The sequence below is a fragment of the Arachis stenosperma genome, chromosome 6, assembly GCF_014773155.1.
Source record: "Arachis stenosperma cultivar V10309 chromosome 6, arast.V10309.gnm1.PFL2, whole genome shotgun sequence".
NCBI classification, from domain to species: Eukaryota; Viridiplantae; Streptophyta; class Magnoliopsida; order Fabales; family Fabaceae; genus Arachis; species Arachis stenosperma.
This window is the reverse complement of record NC_080382.1, coordinates 29686531-29696945: the sequence shown is the minus strand read 5'-3', so window position 1 is coordinate 29696945 and position 10415 is coordinate 29686531. Positions and strand designations below refer to the sequence as shown.

The window sequence follows — 10415 nt, the reverse complement described above, 5'->3', positions numbered from 1 at the left end:
TGACTTTTCATGATTTCTCCACTTTGCATGCTTTCCTCTTCGCTCCTTTGATCCATTCCTAGCCTTTTCAATCTGAAATCACTAACAAACACATCAAGGCATCTAGTAGAATCAAAGGGAGATTAAAATCATCAAGTTAAAGGCCTAAAAAGCATGTTTTCACGTCTAAGCACAAATAAGGAGAGAATCACAAAATTATGCTAATTCATTGAATAAATGTGGGTAAAAGGTCATAAAATCCCTTAAAATCAATACAAGATAAACCCTACAAATGGGGTTTATCAACCTCTCCACACTTAAACCAAGCATGTCCTCATGCTTAAACCAAGAGTGAAGTAAGGGTATGGCATTTATTCAATGAAATCTAACTAAATGCAATCTACCTATATGTAACTATCTACATGAATGCAATTGCTTGGTCAAAAATAAATTAATTCCCAAGAAGCATATATGCACAAGGGCTAAGGACTAGCAAGTCTAATCCACAGTTGAATTAAGTTATTAAATATTTTTACAAACTTGCATGAAAAGAGATTATCATAGGTGGAAACATGTAATTGAGCATCAAACCCTCACAGGATGTGTTTACGCTCTATTCGCTCAAGTGTTTAGGGTTGATTCACTCAATTCTCTCCTAATCATGCTTTCCAAGATTTATTTTTCTTTTAACAATCAACATATATTTCATGCATACATACAACTATCATGAGGTCTTTTCTTTAGGTTGTAATGGGGTTAGGGTCAAGGTAGGTTGCATATATGGTCAAGTGAGCTTGAAATTTGAATCTTTGATAAGCTTAAACTTCCCACCTAACCTATGACATCCTATACAATTAAGTGCTAACCTAACTACCCATCCTTCACTTTTTCACATACTCATGTATTTTCTTTTAATTTCACAACACTTATGCATTGATTTTATTGAGCTATACTTTGCTTTGGGGCATTTTGTCCCTTTTTTATTCCTTTCTTTTTCTTTGTTTCTTTCTTTTTCTATTTTTTCTTTTGTTTTCCATATTATTTTTCTTTTTCTTTTGTTTTTTCTTGTCTCATTTTTTTCTTTCAAATTATATACAAGAACATCAATGCATAAGGTCTATACATTTTATCAATACCTGAGCATGTACCCAATTCCCAATAATTTCAATAAAAATACAAAACTACCCTTTTATTCCCGCAATGTCCCGAGGTTCCTGACGATTGGATTTTTGACGGTTTAGAATTTCACAAATAAAATCTCGTTGTAAAGTATAGTTTCTAAACCAAACAATAATCCTTTCATACAAAAAAGTTGTTTGTCACTAAAACAAACCCCTAAATTTATAAACCGAAGTATTGGACCTCGGGTCGTTCTCCCTAGGAATTACAATGAAGTGTCTTGTTATTGGTTGTGAGTTATTTTGGGGTTTTGATATGAGGCATGAAAAGTAAATGGCAATGAAAGTAAACTAACTATAAAAGGCTCTTGGCAAGGTATGAAAATTAGAAGTCCTATCCTAGTTATCCTTCTCAATTGTGACGATAATTGTTCATTACCTCCACTTAGTTAACCTCTAACCATGGAGGAAGATCAAGTGGTGAATCAAATTGATGTCTCAAATCCTAATCAACTCCCTAAGGAATGACTAGCTTTAGAGGCATTCAAATCAATTAGCAACTTCTAATTATCAATCAACAAAGAAATTAGATAACTCAAGTGTCACTAATTACTCTACCTAGGCCAAGAGAAACAAAACCTACACTAAAATCCAAACAAGCATTTTATCAAACACTTGGGAGGCATAAAAGGAAAACATAGTAAATCAACAACAAGAGTGAAATCTAACAACAATTATTAAAAGAAATTAACAACAACAGTCAAGAGAAACACTTTTATTATGAATTACCTTTATTGAATTGGAAGAAAAAGGAAGGAACAAAAGTGGATCTACAACAAGGTCTAAGAACATCATAAAGGAAATTACAACAAAAGAATAGAGAAAGATGAATCTAACAACAAAGAATTGAAAGGTAGAAGTAGAAGAAAGCAAAGATTAAAACCTAGATCTAAGAACAAATCCTAATCCTAATCCTAATTCTAGAGAGAAGTGAGAGCTTCTCTCTCTAGAAAACTAACTCTCAACTAATCCCTAATGTTCCCCTAATAACTACGTGATGAGTCATCATGATGTCTTCCCCTTAATCCTTCATCCTTTTATTCCTTTCCCTTAGCAATTGGCGCCAATAATGGGTTCAGAAACCCTCTCAAATCGCCAGGCACGTGTTGCATTAGTGAGGTCATGTGCCGTCATCGGCGCATGCGCGCACGGTACGCGTGCGCGTCCTTGGCCTGTTTCGCAATGTGCGCGCGAGCGCCTTGTGCGCGTGCGCGTGCATGGCTGACTTGCTTCTTTGACTTTTTATGCTTCTCTCCACTTGTATGCTTCCTTCCTTGCTTCCTTTGATCCATGCCTAGCCTATTTCATCCTGAGATTACTAACAAACATATCAAGGCATCTTATGGAATCAAAGAGGAAATAGAATTTATCAAAATAAGGCTTAAAAAACATGTTTTTACACTTAAGCACAAATAAGTGAGAGATAACAAAATCATGCTAATTCCTAGGCTAAATGTGACAAAAGGCTATCAAGATGCTCTAAATTCAATACAAAACAAACCGTCAAATTGGGGTTTGTCAGTTCCCACACTTAAATGATACACACACACACACTAGCCTAAGCTAATCAAAGATCCAAATAAGGACATTTATTGTTTTTCGCTTTGAGGCTTGTAATGTGATAAATTAAGAACAAAGTGGATTAATTATATGCTCAAATTTGGCTAACAAAGGACGATAAAAGGTAAGGCTTTTTGGGTAAGTGAGCTAAATGAAATGATGGCCTCAATCATATAAATGCATGAATTCACAAAATAATGGACATAAAGAATCAAACAAATCGAAGATTACAATCATAGAAAGAGAATAATGCACACAAGGAGGAAAAATAAGTGGTTATAAGATGTAACCACACCATTAGGCTCAAATATCACTTGCTTGTGTTCTTAGCTCAAAATTCATGTTCCATAATATATATAATTCAAGCAAGTTCTATGAAATATTTTTTCACTCAAATCAATAGTGGTGCCCTATAGATAGAATTCTTGAAAAATTTTATTATTTTGACTAAGCTTATTGTGTATACATATGCAAAAATAGGAAAATGAAAGAAAATCCTAAAAACCTAAAATGAAATGCAAAAGTGTTGGAATTAAAAACTCGTCACCCAAAATCGCCGATTGGTCGGACGACTTCCCCATACTTAAAATTTTGCACCGTCCTCGGTGCATTCAAAGATGACTAAGGGGGTACGGCAACTCTCTGGATTGCTACCTTCAACTGGTAGGTCAACCGGTGCTGTGTGTTCTTAGTCTTGCTTCCGTTATTGCTTGTGGTGCATTGTTCATGAAAAATAGAAAACAACACCATAAGATAAGAAGGGACAAAATCAAGGAAGCATAATTGTTGGAATGAGGTAATGATCACTAGAATGAGGTGAGTGGATTAGTGTGACATTAAGAAATATTAGGTATGTGAATTCTAAATTGTGCGGTTTAGAACACACATTAGCATAAAAGTCATGTCACAAAAGAAGCATGCACATCACTTATCCTAGTGTGCTTGAGATGCTTTAAGTAAACTTGTAAGGTAAAACAAGCATTAAAAAGGCATGAAAGAATTCAAGTCAAACATATATGGATGCATAAGAATCATGAAATATAATGTATTAAGGTAAATTCTCAACATCATCCATCAAGTGGTTGCCTAATCAAAGAATAAGGCTCAAATCACATGGTGGCCAAATCATGCAATTTAAGAAGAGTTACAAGTTCGAAGGCAATTCTCATCACTTGGTATTCTTAAAAGGTAAGCATGAAGAACTCAAAACCAAGTAGCAAAATATAACCTCATCAATAGAATCCAACAAAGATTATAAACATCATGATGTTAAGAAAACATCCCTTTTTAACACTCAGCAGCAATTAATGGTAAATAAGATTAACAATCCAACACTTATGATGAAAAAGAGAAAACTAAATGAAAACTAACTAAGCAACTAACTAACTAACTAATTAGTTAACTAAAATAAATGGTTATCAATGGTGTTTGGGAGTGTTGGATGAAGGGCAGAAGGAGGGAAGAAGAAAGGAGAAGGAAAGAAATGGAAGGAGGAGAAGAAAAGAAATGTTTGAAATAAGGGCATCCGCGCGTACGCACGCATGGCGCGCGCGCGTCGATGGCTTATTTTGAGAGTGGTGCGTACGCGTCACGTGCACGCACGCGCGAGTTGGTTTGTGCCTCGAGCACAATTTTTGCACAGTGAAGGCCTAACTCTTGGGTTAACGTATGGAAGGTGGAACTTCTCAATCCACGCGTCTGCGTGCATGGCGCGTCCGCGAAGGTTGGCGAAAATGCTTGATGCATGGTGCGCGAAATTGTGATCACTACACAACTTTGCACAACTAACCAGCAAGTGCACTGGGTCGTCCAAGTAATAAACCTTACGCGAGTAAGGGTCGATCCCACGGAGATTGTTGGTATGAAGCAAGCTATGGTCACCTTGTAAATCTTAGTCAGGCAGACTCAAATGGGTATAGTGATATACAAATAAAGCATAAAGATAAAGATAGAGGTACTTATGTAATTCATTGGTAGGAACTTCAGATAAGCGTATGAAGATGCTTTCTCTTCCGTCTCTCTGCTTTCCTACTGTCTTCATCCAATCCTTCTTACTCCTTTCCATGGCAAGCTTATGTAGGGTTTCACCGTTGTCAGTGGCTACCTCCCATCTTCTCAGTGAAAATGTTCCTACGCTCTGTCACAGCATATGGCTAATCAGCTGTCGGTTCTCGGTCAGGCCGGAATAGAATCCAGTGATTCTTTTGCGTCTGTCACTAACGCCCCGCCTGCTAGGAGTTTGAAGCACGTCACAGTCATTCAATCATTGAATCCTACTCAGAATACCACAGATAAGGTTTAGACCTTCCGGATTCTCTTGAATGCCGCCATTAGTTCTAGCCTATACCACGAAGATTCCGGTTAAAGAATCCAAGAGATAAACATTAGAGCCTCGTTTGCTTGTAGAACAAGAGTGGTTGTCAGTCACTTTGTTCATAAGTGAGAATGATGATGAGCGTCACATAATCATCACATTCATCATGTTCTTGGGTGCAAATGAATATCTTGGACAAAGAACAAGCGGAATTGAATAGAAGAACAATAGTAATTGCATTAATACTCGAGGTACAGCAGAGCTCCACACCTTAATCTATGGTGTGTAGAAACTCCACCGTTGAAAATACATAAGTGATAGTGTGATCATTGGTTTCGGTCCCAGAGAGGGAACCAGAAGAACCAAGATGAAAATACAATAGTAAAAGGTCCTATATATAGAGAACTAGTAGCCTAGGGTGTACAGAGATGAGTAAATGACATAAAAATCCACTTCCGGGCCCACTTGGTGTGTGCTTGGGCTGAGCAATGAAGCAATTTCGTGTAGGGACTCTTCTTGGAGTTAAACGCCAGCTTTTATGCCAGTTTGGGCGTTTAACTCCCATTTAGGTGCCAGTTCCGGCGTTTAACGCTGAAATTTCTGAGGGTGACTTTGAACGCCGGTTTGGGCAATCAAATCTTGGGCAAAGTATAAACTATCATATATTGCTGGAAAGCCCAGGATGTCTACTTTCCAACGCCGTTGAGAACGCGCCAATTGGGCTTCTGTAGCTCAAGAAAATTCACTTCGAGTGCAGGGAGGTCAGAATCCAACAGCATCTGCAGTCCTTTTCAGTCTCTGGATCAGATTTTTGCTCAGGTCCCTCAATTTCAGCCAGAAAATACCTGAAATCACAGAAAAACACACAAACTCATAGTAAAGTCCAGAAAAGTGAATTTTAACTAAAAACTAATAAAAATATACTAAAAACTAACTAGATCATACTAAAAACATACTAAAAACAATGCCAAAAAGGGTACAAATTATCCGCTCATCACAACACCAAACTTAAATTGTTGCTTGTCCTCAAGCAACTGAAAATCAAATAAGATAAAAAGAAGAGAATATACTATAGACTCCAAATTATCAATGAAACTTAGCTCCAAATTAGATGAGCGGGACTAGTAGCTTTTTGCCTCCGAACAGTTTTGGCATCTCACTTTATCCTTTGAAATTCAGAATGATTGGCTTCTTTAGGAACTCAGAATCCAGATAGTGTTATTGATTCTCCTAGTTAAGTATGATGATTCTTGAACACAGCTACTTATTGAGTCTTGGCCGTGGCCCAAAGCACTCTGTCTTCCAGTATTACCACCGAATACATACATGCCACAGACACATAATTGGGTGAACCTTTTCAGATTGTGACTCAGCTTTGCTAAAGTCCCCAATTAGAGGTGTCCAGGGTTCTTAAGCACACTCTTTTTGCCTTGGATCACAACTTTATTTCTTTCTTTTTCTTTTCTTTTTCTTTCTCCCCTTTTTTTTCGTTTTTCTCCTTCTTTTTTTTTTGTATTCACTGCTTTTTCTTGCTTCAAGAATCATTTTTATGATTTTTCAGATCCTCAGTAACATGTCTCCTTTTTCATCATTCTTTCAAGAGCCAACAATTTTAACATTCATGAACAACAAATTCAAAAGACATATGCACTGTTCAAGCATACATTCAGAAAACAAAAAGTATTGCCACCACATCAAACTAATTAAGCCAGTTTTAAAGATGAATTCGAAATCCTGTACTTCTTGTTCTTTTGTGATTAAAAATAGTTTTCATTTAAGAAAGGTGATGGATTCATAGGACATTCATAACTTTAAGGCATAGACACTAAGACACTAATGATCATAAGACACAAACATGGATAAACATAAGCATAAATTTTCGAAAAACAGAAGAATAAAGAACAAGGAGATTAAAGAACGGGTCCACCTTAGTGATGGCGGCTTGTTCTTCCTCTTGAAGGTCTTATGGAGTGCTTGAGCTCCTCAATGTCTCTTCCTTGTCTTTGTTGCTCCTCTCTCATGATTCTTTGATCTTCTCTAATTTCATGGAGGAAGATGGAATGTTCTTGGTGCTCCACCCTTAGTTGTCCTATGTTGGAACTCAATTCTCCTTGGGAGGTGTTTAGTTGCTCCCAGTAGTTTTGTGGAGGAAGGTGCATCCCTTGAGGCATCTCAGGGATTTCATGATGAGGAATTTCCTCATGCTTGCTCCATCCTTTTCTTAGTGATGGGCTTGAGGTCATGCCTTCTCAGTTGAACCAGCTTCCCTCTTGAATTTCTCTTCTATTGAGCGCTCTCTTCACAAATGTCTGTGAGGACTTGGTCCAACCTTTGATCAAAGTTGACCCTTCTTCATGGCCACAACTTCATAGAAGTGGTCTTGATGCACCCTTGAGATGAATCTTTCCATCTCCCATGACTCGGAGGTGGAGGCTTTTGCCTTCCCTTTCCTCTTTTTAGAGGTTTCTCCGGCCTTGGATGCCATAAATGGTTATGGAAAAACAAAAAGCAATGCTTTTACCACACCAAACTTAAAGGGTTTGCTCGTCCTCGAGCAAAAGAAGAAAGAAGAGAGTAGAAGAAGAAGAAAGGAGGAAGAAGGGAAGGGCTTTGTGTTCGGCCATGTATGGGTGGGTTTGGGAGGGAGAGTGGTTTTAATTTGAAGGGTGAGGTAGGTGGGGTTTTATGAAGGATGGATGTGAGTGGTGAAGAGAAAGATGGGTTTTGATAGGTGAAGGGTTTTTGGGGGAGAGGTATTGAAATGATTGGTGAATGGGGAAGAAGAGAGAGAGTGGTGGTGTTGGTGGGGATCATGTGGGGTCCATAGATCCTGAGGTGTCAAGGAAAAGTCATCCCTGCACCAAATGGCATGCAAAAACGTGTTTTGAGCCAATTCTGGCGTTAAACGCCGGGCTGGTGCCCATTTCTGGCATTTAACACCAGGTTCTTGCCCTTTTCTGGCGTTTAACGCCAGTCTGGTGCCCCTTTCTGGCGTTAAACGCCCAGAATGGTGCCAGACTGGGCGTTAAACGCCCAACTGCTACTCTTACTGGCGTTTAAACGCCAGTAAGTTCTTCCTCTAGGGTGTGCTATTTTTCTTCCTGTTTTTCATTCTGTTTTTGCTTTTTCAATTGATTTTGTGACTTCTCATGATCATCAACCTACAAAATAAAATAGAATAACAAAAGAAAATAGATAAAATATAACATTGGGTTGCCTCCCAACAAGCGCTTCTTTAATGTCAGTAGCTTGACAGAGGGCTCTCATGGAGCCTCACAGATACTCAGAGCAATGTTGGAACCTCCCAACACCAAACTTAGAGTTTGAATGTGGGGGTTCAACACCAAACTTAGAGTTTGGTTGTGGCCTCCCAACACCAAACTTAGAGTTTGACTGTGGGGGCTCTGTTTGACTCTGATTTGAGAGAAGCTCTTCATGCTTCCTCTCCATGGTGACAGAGGGATATCCTTGAGCCTTAAACACAAAGGATTCTTCATTCACTTGAATGATTAGCTCGCCTCTATCAACATCAATCACAGCCTTTGCTGTGGCTAGGAAGGGTCTGCCAAGGATGATAGATTCATCCATGCACTTCCCAGTCTCTAGGACTATGAAATCAGCAGGGATGTAATGGTCTTCAATCTTCACCAAAACATCCTCTACAAGTCCATGAGCTTGTTTTCTTGAGTTGTCTGCCATCTCTAATGAGATTCTTGCAGCTTGCACCTCAAAGATCCTTAGCTTCTCCATTACAGAGAGAGGCATGAGGTTTACACTTGACCCTAAGTCACACAGAGCCTTCTTGAAGGTCATGGTGCCTATGGTACAAGGTATTGAAAACTTCCCAGGATCTTGTCTCTTTTGAGGTAATTCCTGCCTAGACAAGTCATCCAGTTCTTTGGTGAGCAAAGGAGGTTCATCCTCCCAAGTCTCATTTCCAAATAACTTGTCATTTAGCTTCATGATTGCTCCAAGGTATTTAGCAACTTGCTCTTCAGTGACATACTCATCCTCTTCAGAGGAAGAATACTCATCAGAGCTCATGAAAGGCAGAAGTAAGTCCAATGGAATCTCTATGGTCTCATTTTGAGCCTCAGATTCCCATGGTTCCTCATAGGGGAACTCAATGGAGGTCAGTGCACGACCACTGAGGTCTTCCTCAGTGGCGTTCACTTCCTCTCCTTCCTCTCCAAATTCGGCCATGTTGATGGCCTTGCACTCTCCTTTTGGATTTTCTTCTGTATTGCTTGGGAGAGTACTAGGAGGGAGTTCATTAATTTTCTTGCTCAGCTGTCCCACTTGTGCCTCCAAACTCCTAATGGAGGACCTTGTTTCAGTCATGAAACTTTGAGTGGTTTTGATTAGATCAGAGACCATAGTTGCTAAGTCAGAGGGGTTCTGCTTAGAATTCTCTGTCTGTTGCTGAGAAGATGATGGAAAAGGCTTGCCATTGCTAAACCTGTTTCTTCCGCCATTATTGTTGTTAAAACCTTGTTGAGGTCTTTCTTGATTCTTCCATGAGAAATTTGGGTGATTTCTCCATGAAGAATTATAGGTGTTTCCATAGGGTTCTCCTAGGTAATTCACCTCTTCCATTGAAGGGTTCTCAGGATCATAGGCTTCTTCTTCAGATGAAGCATCCTTAGTACTGCTTGGTACATTTTGCATTCCAGACAGACTTTGAGAAATCAAATTGACTTGTTGAGTCAATATCTTGTTCTGAGCCAGAATTGCATTCAGAGCATCAATCTCAAGAACTCCTTTCTTCTGATTAGTCCCATTGTTCACAGGATTCCTTTCAGAAGTGTACATGAATTGGTTATTTGCAACCATTTCAATTAGCTCTTGAGCTTCTGTAGGCGTCTTCTTCAAATGAAGAGATCCTCCAGCAGAGCTATCCAAAGACATCTTGGACAGTTCAGATAGACCATCATAGAAAATACCTATGATGCTCCATTCAGAAAGCATGTCAGAAGGACATTTTCTGATCAATTGTTTGTATCTTTCCCAAGCTTCATAGAGGGATTCTCCATCCTTCTGTCTGAAGGTTTGGACTTCCACTCTAAGCTTACTCAATTTTTGAGGTGGAAAGAACTTTGCCAAAAAGGCATTGACTAGCTTTTCCCATGAGTCCAGGCTTTCTTTAGGTTGTGAGTCCAACCATGTCCTAGCTCTGTGATGAGCGGATAATTTATACGCTTTTTGGCATTGTTTTTAGGTAGTTTTTAGTAAGTTCAAGCTACTTTTAGGGATGTTTTCCTTAGTTTTTATGTTAAATTCACATTTCTGGACTTTACTATGAGTTTGTGTGTTTTTCTGTGATTTCAGGTAATTTCTGGCTGAAATTGAGGGATTTGAGCAAAACTCTGAAAAAGGCTGACAAA

General features: G+C 38.8%; 1 non-coding gene across 1 annotated transcript; it reads left to right on the top strand.

The window, feature by feature from the left end:
- The first annotated feature begins 9993 nt into the window (after nucleotides 1–9993).
- On the top strand, nucleotides 9994–10101 carry LOC130937314 (small nucleolar RNA R71). Its single transcript, XR_009068537.1, has one exon. It is a non-coding gene; the product is annotated as a small nucleolar RNA R71 (small nucleolar RNA).
- Nucleotides 10102–10415: the final 314 nt, after the last annotated feature.